At 40.5% G+C, this 18,836-nt stretch overlaps 1 protein-coding gene across 4 annotated transcripts in view; it reads right to left on the bottom strand.

The window, feature by feature from the left end:
- Positions 1-18,836, bottom strand: part of LOC124302155 (ecdysone-induced protein 74EF) — a 122,354-nt gene that overhangs the window by 100,640 nt on the left and 2,878 nt on the right. For 2 of the 4 annotated variants that reach the window (XM_046757992.1, XM_046757995.1), the window contains exon 1: positions 6,458-6,582. The exons of 1 other annotated variant lie outside the window; for it this stretch is intronic. The gene's annotated coding sequence lies outside the window, so the exon portion shown is untranslated. Of the gene's footprint in view, positions 1-6,457; positions 6,583-18,518; positions 18,674-18,836 lie in introns of those variants that run through there. One more of the 4 variants, XM_046757993.1, reaches the window with a different exon arrangement.

The following is an 18,836-nucleotide window of genomic DNA, read 5'->3' as shown; positions in this document are numbered from 1 at the left end:
AACACATACGTATACAGGCGTATGTGTATCTGTGTATATAACCATAGCCTAGCCGACCATAATTACGCACATCGTACAGTGCAGGAATAATTTGTACACCTATTTTGGAGAAAACATCAGCAGGGTTTTTGACCGTCCGACGAATTGCAAGGAAAACAAAAAAAAAAAAAAAAAAATGTTTATTTTTTCTAAACACGCACGGCCGTTTATTCTCAACGCGATAAAAATCAAATTGACAATAACCGAGTAGTACAAGTTTTTCTGTTACTACGTGCATGCGTTGAGAAACGAAATGTGATTTTGATCCACCTAACCAGGAAAGAAAAAAAATGGAAAATATATTTCTCACGCGCGGTTGAACTCGATTTCGATATAATAAACACCCATGCGAAGTATGCATGGGGGTATTTTGTACCTATAACGATGACGTAGGTGTAAACAACGCATAATAAGAAAAGCAAAGGAGAATAAGAATGAATGGAAGTGAGGAAGGAAGGAAGAAACGCGCCTGCACATCGTACTCCGAAGGCGAAACGTTTAAAATAAATTCCTAAATGTCCCTGACGACGTTGGTACATACCTACGATCTCGCGGAATTAACGACGGACTATCGCTGCAAAAGTATAAGGCACGCAGGTCGAAGGTGGCGGTAAATACACACACACACACACATACGTAGATACAAACCCATACACGTGTAAAAATATTCTCACAAGGAACGAGACACGCACACTCGAGGATTTGCACTTCCTAGTTGTATGGGTACGTTACATACGATACGATAATTTGAACGTGTGTATTCCTGCATTAAGCGTAATAAATGCACGTATGTACGTACGAGTACGTGTGTGCGATGTTGGCAATATTAAATACAGCAGGATCGCAAGATCGGTTGACTCATGCCGGGCCTTCGTCGGTTAAAAGGGCCTTGGTTCGTGCCCCGGGCAAGGCGAGGAGATCTCTGTCTCATTATTTTGTCTTTACACTGTATATACGTAGGAAAGCGCGGTGCGGTACGATCCGAGTATAATATAAATAACGCAAGTATATCACGTACATTGTACGTCGGGCACCTGTGCATACACCTTGCATGCATACGTACGCACACAGCGAGAAAGAACTTTTCACATGTTTCATTACACGTGTACAATGTTGTGTACTCGACGTATCGTGTGTGTATGTAGGAAAAAAATTTCGTTTCCGAAATGAAACATTTTCAGATTGTGTAGATATAGTAGGGTGAAGACGAGCGATTGGAAAAACAAATCCGATTGTACTTTTATTCGAAGCTATTCAGGGGTCGCGCTAACGTGAAATTAAAAAATGTGATTTGGCGTAAAATGTCCCACATTTATAATTAGCGCATACGTGATACCTCGACCATGTGTACGGTATACGACATACGTGTATATATTTGTATTGTATAAGCGTCTGTGTTTCTGTATATCAATATATTTGTTCACCATTGTTGTTATTATTTAATTAATCTTGTTATCGTTATTACTATAGACACCACAATTAGTATAGAAATATAGAATATACTGAGAAAATTTTCGAAATGAACGTCCGTAAGGTGAGTATTGCAAATTGAAAAACATTGCGGGGAAATAAGGGGGGAGGCGGATATTTGAAGATAAATGTCAAGGGGAAAAAGAGTAATTAAAAAAAATTGTCGAGCTATTGCAGGTTCGTACGTTATAAAACCGCGGCGATATATATTCTTATACATGCACTGCAAAAAATGAAAGAGAGAGAGAGAGAGGAAAATCGAAAACACAAAGACTTGACCTTCGCGCTATTGTAACAGAAACATTTTACGTACACTATGTGTATATATATATGTATATATATATAATGTACATTGAGTCGTGAGATGCACGCGTCAACTTTGCGCGCGCGGGATATATAAAAATTATGTAATAAAATCCTTATAGAAAGCTTAGACTTATACGGTATGTGTATATAATAATATTCCATACACTAGATACATTGGAATGAAATAAATCCAGGCTGATTTGAATCGCAGAGACGAAAATAAGAAACGAATGAAAAACAAAGAAAGAAAGAAAGAGAGAGAGAGAGAGTGAGAGTGACAGTATAACGTGATAGGTAAGTCAGGATTACAATTTTTGTCCTACGTTGCGTTGTGCGTGGATTAAAATTACACCTGTACGGAACATAGAGGAGAATAGAAGAGAAGAGGCATTGCTTTGCAGGAAGAGAGATTATACAGAGAAAAATAGAGAAAGGGAGCAGGACGTGCGATTCCGCGACTTCGACCTCGGGCGCAGCCTTCCGCCATTCCGCTTCTAGCAATCGTTGTATGTGTATTTTGTTCAATTACATACAAGTAAAGAAACAAGCACTCGTAATGCGTGCACAACTTGCATTTTTTAACGGCGTCGGTACGCGCGCGAAAAGGAAGACGAATAGACGAAGGAGAACGAGAAAGAGAAAAGACAAGAAATTAATACACGTACACATGCAATTTAGATGAAACGCGTGATTTTACAAAGAATAACGAACACAAAAAATTCAAAGATACGACACGATTGTTTTGCATATATGTACTGAAAAAACCGCGCCGTTGACAATTGTCGTTAAAGAGTCTCGTTCGATGTTTTCATTTTTCGAAAAAAAAAAAAAAAAAATCCCCAGGATCATTAATTCAAAAATACATACAGTTTAAAGTTTAACAATTCTTTGTTTACACAATTATTACAGCGAGAATTATCTACGCCCAGCGTATTGTGTATAACTTTACAAAGTCTCGTAATTAAAATCCTCAAGCCGTGATATCGCACGACGATGATTTTCTCCTATCCATATTCGTAGGTGTACATCTAAGACGTATAATTTGAAACTCGTTCAAGTTTTGCATTAAATATATTGTAACGTAGTTTGTACACGGCTAATCGAAGGAGGGGGGAAGAAAGAGAGAGAAAGAGAGAGAGAGAGAGAGACACGCCGTCATCGTAATGATCGTTAGCCGCGTTATTATCCGTCCGGAGAGTCAAGGTCCTGTCCTAATTTGGGTTCACGGACCCACCACAAACGGCTAGCAAGAGCAAAAGCATCAAAAGCAGCAAAAGCTTGGAGAGCTCGCTCGGCACGCCGACCGCCGCCTCTCTCAACAACCGACTCTGCCGTACTTATATACATAGTTATAGGTTCGATCCCCGCAAGTGTTTGTTAGTTATTTTAAGGTCATTTACTTTTACCACGGGGCTTCGCATCTCAAGGCCTGAAAATCATTCGCGCTGTATGTTTAATACACACGCTGTTTCACATCTCTCTCTCTCTCTCTCTCTATGTTGCCTAGCTCTTGTACAATTATAACACCCAACACCGTACAATATATTGTACCACAAGTATTGTAATAATCGTTGTATTCCCACGTGAACGCTTTTCTTCAACACCGAGGTTTGCACTCAACGTATCATTGGCTAAAGTTTAAATCGTCAAAAAATGTTCGTACCAACAAAGTGCGGGAAAATGTTTGGCGCGATTTTCGTGTCTTCTCGTTCATCTTTCTCGTCGCTAAACGATCCTCGGTTTTTCACTTCTGTTTTCGCTTTCAACGCGTGTATTCGTATACATCCGCGCGTGCGCGCGTGTCGATATACCGTGATGATTTTCCCGCGCGTTTATGACCGCGTCTTGACCCAATATCGTCGAAGGTGACGGATCGACGAGAGAAAATGAGAGATAGAGGGAGAGAGAGAGAGGAGAGCCGACGGTTCCTTTAGCCGGTAGCCGCGACCCTCGAGAGAAAAAGGAGGGCTCGCCCTTAGGACGTGATGCGCGTAAAACTCGACGTGTCTCCTCTCCCCTCTCTCTCTCTCTTTCTCTCTCTCTCTCTCTATCTCTCTACGCGTGTGCATGTGTCGCACACATTTACTGCGTGCGACGGTGGTTTTGGCCCTGGGTCCCCGGGCCCCCCGGGCCCGCGGCGAAGGCCGCTACTCGACGTAACCAACTAACAAGCGAGAGTGACCGACGACCGCCATTATTATAGCCATCGACACCGAGTTGTGAGAAGCGGTTTTTTTTTCAACTTTTTTTTTTCGCGCCTTCTAACCGATCGCTGAATGCTGCTCCTTTTTTCGTATTTTATTTTTTGATTTTTCTTTACGCATAATAGGTAGGTATGCGTAATAAAATAGGTTGTACATGCGTATTTTATGTGATATATATACACGCGCACGCATAAATAGTTTTAATGTAAATATTTCCGCCAGAGCTGTGCGATTGATCGATTAATCTGCCCGTTGAATGGGATCGTTTTGCTTCTTTCCTCTGTTTTTTTTTTTTTTTTTGTTTTTTTGATCAATTGTTCAATCGGAAAAACGATTATCCATCCGAATCTATGATGCAAGATTATGAATTTTATCAATCGCACAGACGGACCTGCAATTTTTTTACGAATGCTGAAACGATTTTGTGTTTATTGTAAAACTTTTCACATTGAACGTATTCTGTGTAATAAATATTGTTCGGAATTGTGACGGGGGTGATGGTACACGCTTGTATGGAAATTCGTAAGGAATGCGCCGTAGGCGCTTTATTTTGGTGATATACCGATGAAACAAACACAAGTTGAAAAATAAAGTAAAAAAATTAACACGAGAGATCGTGACGAAAAACTTGACACTCTTATCTCTGTAAAAATATTCAGATCGAAACATGAATAATAATTCTATAATATTTGATATATTTCTTCTATTTTCAAACTAGAAATGCAACATACGATAATAGATCTGCATTTTCACAATTGTGTTGGAATTTAAATATATACATATTTTACGCCATATGGATACGAACGTTGATATGTAGTAATAAAAGGTGGAGTGCGTTTCTAGCGATGGTTTTATTTTTCACAGCAATTTGAAAATACGAGGGAAACACACAGATATAGTTTTTCCATTGTTTTACACATATATGTGTATCGGAAAGAACGTTAACGGGATATTTGCAAACTCCGGAAATCCATACGATAGAAAGGAGAAAATAAATCGTCGAAATATCACATGCTAATTAAATTTACAATGATAATGAGTTCAACAACCGCGCTAGGTGATTAAATTCTTAGATACGGAAATTTCGATGCATTTCTTTTCGTCGACTTCTTTTTACCCTCAATATGTACAATGTTTGTACGTTGATACTTGATAAGTTTATTTACCTTGACAGATGAGGAACTGGAATTTCGAAAGATCCTGCAGAAGTGCAGCAGCAAATTAATTGTCGTCGATCGAGTTTCAGGAATCTCGCTCCGTTTCGTTACTACCATTATTATTATTACTATTATTATTACAGTCGAAACGGTAAGTAGTAGGTACAATGTAACAACCAGAGCCGATGCGGAGAAGAAGCGCCTGCAGGAGGTGCAGCTGACTGCGAATTCGTTTCAAGAACGTCAACGCAACGCACTGCGAGTGTAGAAATCTTTATCAAGAAAGTGAGGAAACGCGTGTAAGTATTCGATTTTTTTTATAGTTATTATAACGAAGAACGGCGAAGATCGACAGACGCGTATGTAAACAATAATAATAACAGTAATAACAACAACAACAACAACAACAACAACAACAGCAGCAACGCTCGTTGCAAGATCAATTGTTAATAATGAGAAAGAAAATTTGTGCACGGTAATTATATTATTTTCGTATGTTTGTACTCACATATTGTTATATACACGTATGCGTGTGTGGGTGTTTTGTAACAAAACTGTGCGGCAGTTGCACAAACAGTGGGAAATAATAAAAGAGAAAAGTAAAAGAGAAGAAAGGAAAACAAACAAACAAATGAAACGGATTCCAGCTGATTTGTCAAAACATTGATGACCGATAAATGATCGTTGTGTGCGCTGTGCATAATTTTGATATCCGTACGAATACAAACGTTCGGTCGATTTCGACGTTAACGTATATATGTATGAAACGTGCCACAAATATCGAGTCCACGTATCTCAAACACCAAATGGGGCTCAACAGCCCCATTCTGTACATAATTTCGAACAAAAACACTTCGATAAGTTTTCATCTGACGTAGAAATAAACGAATAGGAAGGATTCTACGAAACTGCAATAGTAAATTCGTAGAATTCGTGCCATTTCCTTGTTTCTGCGTAAAATGAAACTGTATTAGAGCGTTTTCGTTCAGAATTGTGTGTAGATTGGAGCTGTTGAGTCGTTTCTCGCATTTCAGATGCGTGGACTTTGATATTCGGAGATATATGTACGACAACGTCGAAATCGATCAAGGAATCCCCTTAAACGCCGTTATTCGTTAGACGATCTATTTCGGTTATATGCAACGAACCGTTCGTCATTTTTCAAGCTGCGCAACAGATTGATTCTTGCAGGCGATATATTTCGTTTTTGAAAAAAATTAATAAAAACGAGAGATTTAAATTGAAAAAAAAAAAAAAACAATCAGTAGTAAAAGACTCTACCTTAACAAAGATCGGTGTCACTGATCCTCTGTAGAAATCATGCACACCTGGACGTCAGGTAATTTCCTCTTCGTGTGATCGTTGCACAAAATAACAGAGTAATTATGTGTTTTATATATATATATATATATATATATATATATATATATATATATATATATATATATATATGCACGCGTATATACAATATCAGTCGTTTTACCGCGCACAGCACAAATCGTTAGTTCGTTTGTAGATAAACAGTTAGAAAGGTCCGAACGAAAACGAAAACGGATGTTACAAAAGAAACACTTTCGATGTACACGCGATTCCTTTTCAATATCTTTCTCCGGTCATCCGAATTCCCGCTTCGCGATTACGAAGTTTACAGAGAGTGAGAGAGAAGAATCTCTTCCTTCTTTGCAGGGTCGAACGGCGATGTATATCCTTCTGATACGCTGGACGATTTACTCAATCCTCGTTTTAATCATTGCCGACGACGATAATCGTCATCGTTTCAACCGTCGTACACGTTCGTCCTCCTCATCCCTCCGCAATTTGCGCCAATTTACACTTCTCCTCGATCCTCTCCGGTATTTCGTATTAAAATATAATTTACACACACGTATCCACGGACTCGGAATCGAATTGAAAGAAGACGACGAGAGTTGGGTGTGTGTAATTTTTGATAATCACAATTTTGTCCTTACTTTCCTTCTTCTCTCGTTTAAAACGCCCTCAAAAACCGAAAGCACGATTCAACGAACATTGAACGATATCGGTCGTTGTACAACCTATTATTATACGTAAGATCAGTCGGTTGTCAAACATACGCGCATGACATAAATATATACCTATGTAAACGCAGCGTACATTCTCAATAACGCGACACACGACACTTGCACGTTGTGAATAAATATACAGTACCTGTACAACGAAGCGAACGATATTATAATACCGCGATTCGTGCGCGCGAGTTTATGACACGCAATATGTGCATTCAAACTCCATGTGTAACATATAAGTTCCAATAATATTCATACATACATATACATACACATATGTATCAAAGAGTTTTCGCGCAGAGACGAGACGCGACGCGCGAAACCCGTTCGTGTCTCGATGTTTTGAACCGCGAATGAAGACTGAGCATTCGGAGCCAAGTAAACTCTTGGCTTGCCTAGGCCTCTCTCTCTCTCTCTCTCTCTTTCTCTCTCTCTCTGGCTTGCCCACCTCTGCGAGCCTAGAGCTTCGACTCTGTGCAGAATACACACACGAATATACGAACCGAACAAACGAACGTACAACCAGCAACAACGACGCCTAGACTAACAGCTAGCCTAGGTTAGAATTGCGATCGCTCTTTCTCCCCCTCCCCCACCCGCCTCTCACTCTCTCTCTCTCTCTCTCTCTCGCTGTCTCTCACTCCCTCCCTCTTCTACGATCTATCTCCCATCTCCTTTCGACTCCCGCGCTCACCGACCGCACAGCAGCGATGATGTTATACCGTATACCGCATATTCGGTGCCAGGAAGGGAGTCGCGAGGAGGGCGAGGGCGGGGGAGGGAGGGAGGGAGGGAGGGAGGGAGGGAGTGGGTGGGGGAGGGGGGGGGCGGTGTAAGGCCACAGCCACGGTCACTAGCTCCGCACGCGCACATTCAAACTCGTAAACCCGACTTATATCACATCACCCGAAGGCGACATCTATATATACATATACATACTCGTTGCTTCTGCTGCTGCTGCTGCTGCACTTGTCGGATTTACATTTAATTATTTGTATTATTATGTATACGTTATTTTTGTTAAATTGGCAAATGTAACGTTAATCCACGGACGGATTACTTTATACGTGGTAAACTTGGTATTATGCATGTATAAATGTCAGGTACCTATGTAAGCGTATTATTTGTATTGTATGTATATATTGAATAATATTAATATATATATATATATGCATATCTCATATCATATTCACCATGATGATAGTTTCCGCTGATGATACCACTCGCATTATTATTAAAACGTGACTAAAACAAGGAGTGACAAAGAGGAAGAGGGTTGGGGGGGGGGGGGGGGGGGAGAACAAGAAAAAAAAAACATCGATTAGAAATTTTTTACGGTGAAAAATTGACTCAAGAAATGAGATCACACCCGTGATCGGTGAAACATATATTCTTTTTATTCTAATGTACTATGCTATACACAGATGCTTATGCGTAGAAACTGCAGATGTACGTATATAGCGACCATATCGTATTGCATAATAGTTTTCTATTTCTGGTATTTAATACGGTGTCGTTCATCTAGTTATATATGTATTTTACTGTGATACGTTGCTCGTATGAACCCGGCGTGTGTGTGTTCTAAGATTACGTGCTATATTTATATAGGTGCAGAAACGTGGAAAACGTCGACAATTATTACCAATCCTCGCGTGTTTGATGCACGCATGCACGTATGTATGTATGTATATATATATATATACATATATACGTTGCTGCTGGACGTGCGCGCGTGTAACGTAACCTAAAGTAACGTAACGTAACTTGTAACGTAAAGAAATTGCGCAACTGCGTGTGCCGTAGACGCGACGGATATCGATGCAGTAAATGTATATATAATACACATTGTGTATTATACCGCGTATGGCGCGTTACAATATCATATATGTATAACGTACATACACCGCGTGCACAATACGGTGATATAATACATATAATATAACGATCGTTGCAGCGTTAAATTTATGTAATAATACGTACAGTGCGCGAATAAACAAGAGAAACAAAAAAAAAAAAAAGTAAAACAAAATAAAACAAATACATCGTACCGTAATCCATATTACAGTATACGGGTACGTACGAGTAACGAGTGTATGGAAAATATGTGCAACGCAACGATACTGCAAGAATATAACTACGGAAATACTGTAATCCCTGCGTTTCGTCGCGTGCACACGACGCGACATTCGCATCCTTATACGTGTATCGTAATATGTTTACACGTATGCCGTACGGCAAACTCGAAGGAAGCTCAGGGGAGAATTGAATATTGGCTAATTCATTTCAATTTGTAGGAATAATTTTAGCGCAAGGTGATTCGAGTTGATTCCAACGCTCGATCTTCTCACCGCCCGCTGATCTACGACTAACAGCGAATCGCCCGCGACTAAACGCAAAACGCTCGCCGCTACGAATCGACCTTGTGACGTCACCGCGAGCCTGCATTTACATAGTCAGTTCCGCGTGTCGACGCGAGGACGCGGCGGTTACGCTCCGGCTTCGTCGTACACGCACCGATGATTCGTTTCATCGAAATCCCGCTCGGTTCCACGCAACGTATTACCTATCAGCCTCGCGAAAGGATTTGTCACAAAGATTAGGTTAGGTCAGGTTGTAGAACCGTCCCGTCCGGACGATTAACGGAAAAATTATCACTGAAGTCGTCGCTTTTCGATCGGTGAGTTAAATTTTTACAGATTAACAATCACATTTATATTCGAGTTAATACGATAAATTAGGGACACGATTTGACGACCGTACGAATTTTACTTTCACCGATTTCGAGGTACGTGCCTAGATAATCGGATTGGTATGATTTTAATTAATTCGTAGAATTTGAATCGTGTGATAATTAAGTTAGTTTAGTTCAGTACTTGTAGAAAGAGGAAATAAGATACCTGTAAAAATTTGAGCCCTCAATTTTGACATTTAGTGGTTCCTTAACGCTAGTTCCGATATTCCATTTGATTGACACGCGAAAATAGTTTTAGATTCATTCGGAATTTCGTATCTCGGTAACGCAGGCGATGTACGTAATTGGCCGATATACATATATATTTTTGTAGGGAATTTAACGCTCTGCAAAAAAGGTCTCTTATAATTTTCTTTAGCCTAAAGTTGAACTCGTGTGTAGAATCACTTTTTTCGAGATTAATAACGAAAATATTGGACTTATCATAAAATATCGCGGGATTCTTTTTAACCGCTACAAAATCGTGTCGTTCGAGTAATTTTTAACGTTAGCAAATTTGTTTTGCAAATATTAGAAATAACAATACGTAATATATATAATTCCACTTTAAAAGCACCTTTTTTTTTTAGCAAATAATAAAGTTTAGCAAGTTGAGAATTAATATGCACGGATCAACAAGTTTCTTGTATTATTCCCTCTATTCCACTGCAGAATTCCAGTGTATGTATAAAATAAGAATAAAATCTACTAACAACAGCTATCCAGAATAACAAAAAGAACAGATAATTCCCCATATCCTCTGACATGTCCTAAGACGCGTATAAAAACGCGCTATCGCACCGATAGAATTTATTCCTTTTTCTACGCCGATCGACACACCGCATGCAATTTTCCGTCTGATTATCCCGCGAAGCAGAGCAGCAGCAGCAGCAGCAGCAAGAATCGCGACACTATGATTGTATCCTACTGATTGCGTAAAGTGTGCATGCATATTGTATATTACACCCTACTCCAATACGTGAAAAATAATATTCCACGGTTATGGATGTACGATCAATGAATGAAAATCATAAAAGAACGAAAGTTGATCAAGTTTAATTTGATGCAAAAAAAAATTTCCGTGATCCAACTTAAGTTAAGCGTTTCAACATCCGAGTTTCAATTGTGAACACCTTTTTATTAACAGTTTCAGAGAGAAGTCACGTTACTTTATTATTTTTTAATCGAAAATTCCGTACAGTTCTCCTGATTCGGTTGAAGAATAGCTCATTTTGTTCGTAAATGAATTCCCTAGAAATCGTCGTGATTGTCAAACGGATTCGTACTTCACGGTTCGTCAATTGGTTTCGAAAAAAATCCAATAAGTAAAACCGGTATAATTTACATCTTGTTAAAATTGTGTTTCAACAAGAAATAACGAACAAAGTATCGGACAAGCGCTTTGGATTAATCGATGAAAGGATATTGGAATAATGAGATTTTTATGACTTGGTTGAAAAAGCGATGTTTTTATAGTAAAATTTGAACAATCGGTATTTAAACCTCGATTTCAACATCTTTTCTCGTTTATCGCGGGATCTCTTACGATCGAACGTAACTTGTGCATTATCTTTGCAGTAACCCTATAATCCAAAGCTCTATTTCGTCACATTTTTGTTTGCAACACTTTTTCAAACCGACCGTACATCCTCTCAATACCCATGACGGCCCAGATTAAATAGAAACACAGTCCCTGCGCACATCGCCTTCGTTATAAATATATTCACGTACGTTATACCATCAAACCTTTATTACGTGTATAACTGCACAGAATTTAGGCTAAGGATCGTTCGTTCCCGATATCTATGATCGTTTATACGTGCAACGCATGTACGCACATCTACACGGCGGTAAATACGAATCGGTGTGCCGCCGAAGGGCCTTTTCGGGGCCCAATGCCGCGAGAATCATGAGTTTGTTTTTGTTTCTCTCTCCACCAACCCCCCACCAAGTGACAAAGTAGAGGAAAGGAGGGAGGGCCGCTAAAATTGAACGGCGGAAAAAATTATACGACTTACATCGGGTATGCGTGCGTTTTTCGGCAACGAATCCGGCGGCTGCGGAATTATGGAAAGGGAAAGGGGAAAGGGGAAGGGGAGATCAGTTTTATCCGAGGCGAGCGCCCAGTCAAGGCCCAGGCAATGACTCGCCGTGACATATATCGAGTCCGTAGGCCCACGCACCGCGCACCAATTTTATTCAACACCGCTACCTAGATCCACCGGCGTTTTTAGTGGATATGTATTGGTGATGATGGTACATGCATAAATAACGAATACACCGTACCTGGGCGTATTGTGTACGTTGGCCTGTATGCCGGTAAGAAAATCTAGAGGCAAATTAAATCGCGTGCATAAACAACGATCAGGTGCTCTTCAAGTGTGTTTACGCAATAAGCTTCACCGATTTCATTTAAATCTTGGCATTCTTAATTTAAAACGCGACGAAGCTGTAACGATCATTTCACATTATACCTAAACGAAACCCATGCTAAGTTTTTCGAACCATTCATACCTGCACACACACACACACTAGATACCACGACTACGGTATTGTTCATGTTTGACGCGTAATTACACTACCATCGTCGTTCAGGTGAAGCGGGACAACAGCCCTTGAAATACCTGGTAATGAATCCGGTAACTTTGAAATTTTTTTAGTACCGAAACGCGTCACTATTGTAGATCGGCCGGGCATTGAACACCCGGACTTAATTAGTCATAATCCTTCTCCGATAACAGATTTCTTACATCACGTTTATAACCTGAGCCGTTTAATTATTTCATTATTATTTTTTTTTTTTTTTTTTTTTGAAACTTTTATCGGTCCTCAGAAGTATTCATACTTATATTATAACGCGATTCAATGCCGATCAGTGACACTAGCGAAGGTTCGGACCTCGCGTCCGTTTATCTTTCAATCGCAACGAACTTATAATTATGTACAAAGATTTTATCGACGTGATATCGAGTGTAATCGGTGGAGAACTTGTAAGCTTATATCCGATTATACGGTCTTATTGACATTGATTCGTGCCGTAGGAATGGCTGGTCCTTCATTATTTCGTGTAATGTTTTTTTGGTTTCATTTCATTTTATTTCTCGTTTGGTGTACAGGAGCATACGAACGATATTCATCGTTCAAAGTTTCAAAAACTTGGTTGGTTGGATACTATAGTTTTTTCTTCTTACAACGCAATTGAAATTGCTTTAATAAACGATCGAAGAAATATATTATTTTTCGGTGACTTCTGAGCGACGCAAACGCATCTTGAAGAATAGTAAAAAAAAAGCTGCTCGTGAGCAAGTCTACCGATTCCAATTGTCGGATCTAGCCTCACCTCGTCAGATCTTCTCGCAATTTTTTCAGCTGAAAATCCTCGTAGAAAAACAGCATCCCAAATCCCCCCCCCGTTATTTTCAAAGTTATTGTATGGAATATTCCATATAGTTTAATTTTAATTCTTGTTTTATCAATTTATTTTTGCGTTCTTCTGCCACTATAAATTCTTTTCGAAAAGTAGGTTTTCTTCCAAAAAATGGTCAGCATTCCAATGAAAAAAAAAGCGACGCCTAGAATTGGAGATTTACTCTCGTACACTTCGCTACTTTATACGTGAATCTCAAGGGGTGTTTCACCGAAGCGATTGAGACGTGTATATCATTCGAAATCATCCCGTAATCTCCGAAACCACAGTGCAGTCGGTAATATCAAAATAAAATTCTGAATAAGTAATCATCAAGGTAGTAATCGGTATTAATGAAAAATCACTTGGGATTATAGGAATCTTTTTTTCGATAATCTTAAGAAATCATATGAAAACTTAGAAATCACGAGAAATCACGTAATCAAAGCAAAATTTATCCGTCAAAAGTAAACTCTCGTAATCACTCTGTAAAATGTAAGTAATCACGAAATACGTGATCATGGTGTAAATTTTGGTCCGGTGAGACAGTCCTTGGTGAATCTATTGCAAAGAACGGAAATATAAATCCAACTAAAACCCCAAAGCAACGAATTTTATCCCATCTGTAATCTATCGGTAGCAATTTTTTTCTCCACAGTTTAGATTAGAATCGAATTCTTTTTTCCCATCGTCTCGATGAAAAAAGTTCAACGAAATTCCACACATGAGCAACAACAAACCTTACAGAGCTGAAACAAGTCTGATCTAAATCGACGATTTATCAATAATCGAAACATTAATAATGAGTATAATATATTTACACAAGCTAGACGAGTGCGTCAGAATATCGGCTGTTAAAAAACCCAAATGGACGTTAAAAAAAAATCGAAGTAAATGACCGGCAACGTTGTCCTTTCGATTTTTTTCGCGCGTGAGCGCACACTCGTGCACAACTATATGTATACACGTATATAATATATTGCAATGTGATCGAGGATACGTAAAATATGAGGAGATAGAAATCAATCGCACCCTTGGACGAGCTCATAACTCGGTCGGTACCCCGGCCGCATGTATGATGTAAAAAACCTTCGCTCGACGGGATTCCGAATGCGGAGAGAATTGGTAGATACGTAAGTATCTATTGTAGGAGAAGGAGTGCCGACCTACGCAAGCAAGAGCCGTGGTATGACATTCGGGGCGTAGGATTCGTCGGGTGTTAACGCACGTTTAGTGGGCCAGTGTCAGTCATCGACACCGGCTATCGTCGTCCCGGCTACATCGTAAGGCCGAATCGGAGTTCGGAGGCCCAACGAGGACTCAGGGGCCAGTGCCCACTATTCGGGCCAATGTTACCGGAGGCAAGGTTGCACCCGCGACGACGTTAACCAACAGTCGAATTACACACATCGACCCAAAACCCCCGACGAACGTGCGGATAACGCAACAAATCCGCTCCCTTTCGCAACTCTCGTATCTTTTGCATGTACGTTGCCCATTCGATAGGCGCGAACAGACACGACCAACCGTCGTTGGATGAGCAATTGGGAATTTTGGAAAAAAAATCAGCCATCTATACGTTCGACTTGCACACACACGGTATTTGTTGGTTTGTTTATCTATTTATTTATCACACGTAACTTATACGTGATAAACGAAGTGGAGTGCGTATAATATATGTACAACAGCGTCATCTGCCACCGAGAATCCGTTGCGCAGGTTTCGCTACTTTCCACTTTTCTCAACAGATCCGATTGGACGTTTCAAGGTACTCGAATTCTGTGAACATCTCATGTAGGCTTGCAACATACCCTGCGAATGCTTCAGGATTATTTACGTATACCATATATCTGTACTTTACAAATATCTTCGGTAATGACGGAAACTTTCCGAAAGTCAATTATTATACTACTGTGGAACGGTTTGTTATAGTATCGATGCTGAATGAGAATGTTCGAAAGATTTTTGTACGATGTATCCAACTATACACGTTATACGAGATTTTGCTTGAAAGATTTTCTCTCGTCGATCATTATTTTACTGCTTTCTATTCAACGTTCAAAATATCATCTATCACTGTATAATATGTATAGTATAAAATTTTGTGAGAAAAGTTTTACGGTGACATGCATAACGGATGATTTTATTTTCTCTGTGAGCAAGAACTGGTAGATTATATATCACTATATGGGCCAGTTTTTTTCATGCCCCACCAAAATCTATCTTACTTTTGAGTTTTTCATATGAAAGCTGAGATTTCTTCAAAGGAACCCAAATTTTCAGAGCGGGACGGCCATAGGATCTTTCGTGAACCACGTTCAATTCATACAGGTCTGTTAACAATGTGTGCATATTCTCTTTTTGGAATCCAACAGAATATTCTTATTTCTGGTTTTCAAGACTTACTCTAACAGTGCGCAATTCAAGGAAATAAAAATATTCCAAAAAGAGGTTATTATTAACAGACCTTTGTCAATTGAACGTAGCTCACGTGAGGTCCTATGGCCAGCCCACTCTGAAAATTTGAGGTCCTCGCTGAAAAAACCTTAGCTTTGAGTTGAAAAATTTTGGTGGCGCATGAAAAAAAAACCGGTCTTTTGTCGAAAAACGTCTTTTTGAGATTAATTTTGAAAAGTTATCCAGAAATGAATACCATATTCGGACAGGTGAGAACTTTTCGTATGAGATATCTATATTTTCATTACTTTTTTTATGCCGATAACGATAGGAAAACAATACGCGTTTAAACCTCAATTAGGTCGAAATGATAAACTTTATTGTGGCATTTCTTGCGAACGGTAAGTCCGAGAAGGCTCAAACTTCAACTTAATTTTAGTACACGCTACAAGAGGTCAAAATTTCCGTTCATTTGTTGATGGCAATTGGTGGACTGGCCGATATACAATAAATATAATCGACATACTTTTCGCCAATTACTTATATGCCAAAAGTGAAAGAAGTAGAGACATGTAACATTGATATAAAAAAATATTAATAAAAATAAAAAGATGTCAGACAAAGACATCAATTGAGAATCAAAAGAGTCGTCAAATTATACATACAATATCCGATTTCCGAGAAGGCGAAAATCTGAGAGGCCCCGCGCTGCTGCAACGCGAGTTGCGTGTAGCTAGTATACATATGTACATACATATATACATAGACATAATGACGGTACAGGCGTTACTCCTTTCTATTCTTGAAGCAGAGGTTATACAGCTTGTGCACCGATCAGCATCGGCGGCGTAACCTAGCCTAGCCACACTCTACGACATCGGAGAAAGCTAACTAAGCCACTTTCTCGTATAATACCAACCGCAGCCGCAACAACCGAGCAGCGAGCAGCAGCAGTTTTGCAGTTTGCACGACGTTGCAGCCAGTCCGCATTTATGCGGATCAACTGTATACGCGTAATATACGCACTGTATATGAATAGAAAAATGTGTACTGTATAATAAAACAAACGCGAAATTCAGTCGGTTAGTTGTTGCCCGGGGTCGATTCAAAAGATTTAGGAGAGATGCGGCGGACGAAAAAACTTCGTATCGTAACCTAACGAGTACAATAGCGTATAACATAAAATCCGACAACCATCCGTTACAGTTAATTTAACTTTTTACTTTTCTCGTAGAAAATGGACATCAAATCGAATATGTTCAGTGAATTGCAGGTTTAACGATGGCGATGAAAATTTCAGAAACTTAAAGCGCAACAGCGGTTGAAAGATGAATGATAAAAAGAAAGAAAAAAATAAAAAATACTATCAGTCTATCAGGCCGGGTTGATACGCCGTGCAATTGCAGCGATTCCCTGCTGGCCGAATGCTGAAAGGTTTGCCCGCCGCAGGTTCCGGGGTGGCAAGTCCGTCGGTCCGTCGTGACGTTGCGGCCGGTGCAATAGCCTGTGACGTCACTGGTTGGTTGTCTTTGATGACGTGTGGTCACCCGCGGTCATTGCACTGCACCAGCTCGGCTCACCCATCCACCCATCCACCCAGCCAGCCAACCAGCCAGCCAGTCAGTCTTACCCCGGCGCTGTGCTGAGCAGTGTTGCACCGCTGCTGCTGCTGCGCTTCTTCTTCTTCTTTTCCTAATTCCTTCTTTCCTCTTCTTCCTCCATGCCTCATTCCGCCGTGCGGTTCAACTCACAGTTCGCACACAACCCGCCCGACTTTGCTGCGTGGCCGTGCGCATACGCGCAGGCGCTGGCTGGCTCCTTTTCACCGCACCTTTTGACTCTCGTCCGACTCCCGAGTTCTTCCGTGTACCGTATTTTGATTCCACATCCAGGGTCCTTTCTTCCTTCCTGTCTAGTTGTTGCTCAATTGATTCTCGCATGATCGTGCAGCATGCACGAGTTAGTACAATACCTATGTGAAGGAGGAGAAAGAGGAGCAGGCGTTAATCGACGAACGAACGACGGGACTTCGATATCGGAAACGTCCGGATCACTCGGGGGGGACTCGAGGAAGGCAAAACCAAAGAGCCGTTTTGAGGCCGGGGGTGAGGAACGGCGAAGCTCCAAAGGGGGGGAGGCGAGTCTCTCGGCGGTCAGAGACCTCGCAGGGCCGTCGACGACGCGGGGAAGCCCGGTTCGGGTCGTCGTCGTCTCGTCCTATTCTCCTGCTGCAGGAGAAGAGGATCTCGGGAACGTCGAGAGGCTCCGCGGAAAACCTTGCGGATACAATGATAATACATACCCGCGTCTGTTTACCGCCGTAACATGCACCGGATAGTAATTTTGGTGGTCGATAGGAGTGTCCAGGCGAATTGATAAGCCTACTTTCGATGCACGGTAACCGTTCGACGCATCTTCTTTACCCTTTTTCATTTACTCGTCTCACGTGGGATGATTTTCTTCGCAAATATCTCGTTCCCGCCCCTCCTCCTCTCTTTTCAACCGATTGATTCACGTTTTCCATAAGCTGTAGGCTAGCTTTGTTTTCCGCAGTGGGAACACGTGCTTTATCGATTCATTCGCGTATTTCACTTACGCGGACATGGGAAGCATGTGCCTATCATCATTGTATACAGGGAATGAGAATCACGCCTGACCGACGATAGCTAATTTCGCTATTTTTCTCGTTACATGACAAATTATAGCAAGAGTTTTAAACTTTATCATATCATTGCTGTTATATTAGGGAATAGTTTGACTCACCGATGGGCTTTATATTGAAAACGCATAATGAAATCCTTCGATCGGTGAGGCAAGTTTGGCGGGCGATGGTTAGGGTATGTGGTGCAATATACGCCAGGAGAAGATGTATCGCGAACTGTTGGAAATCCGTCGCACTGTATATTATAGCACAAAACCTGCACACACAAACAGCACACACACATTAACTACTCACTAACTCACACCGTTATGCTCTTCAACGTTTTGTATTATATCATCATAATTATTATTGTTATTATTATTATTATCCAGAATAAAGATTGACGTTCGTCGATACAGCCTAACAGCATATACAGTATA

The sequence above is a fragment of the Neodiprion virginianus genome, chromosome 4 (assembly GCF_021901495.1).
Source record: "Neodiprion virginianus isolate iyNeoVirg1 chromosome 4, iyNeoVirg1.1, whole genome shotgun sequence".
Classification (NCBI taxonomy): Eukaryota; Metazoa; Arthropoda; class Insecta; order Hymenoptera; family Diprionidae; genus Neodiprion; species Neodiprion virginianus.
The sequence above is the reverse complement of the archived record's forward strand: the minus strand, read 5'-3'. Positions and strand labels throughout refer to the sequence as shown.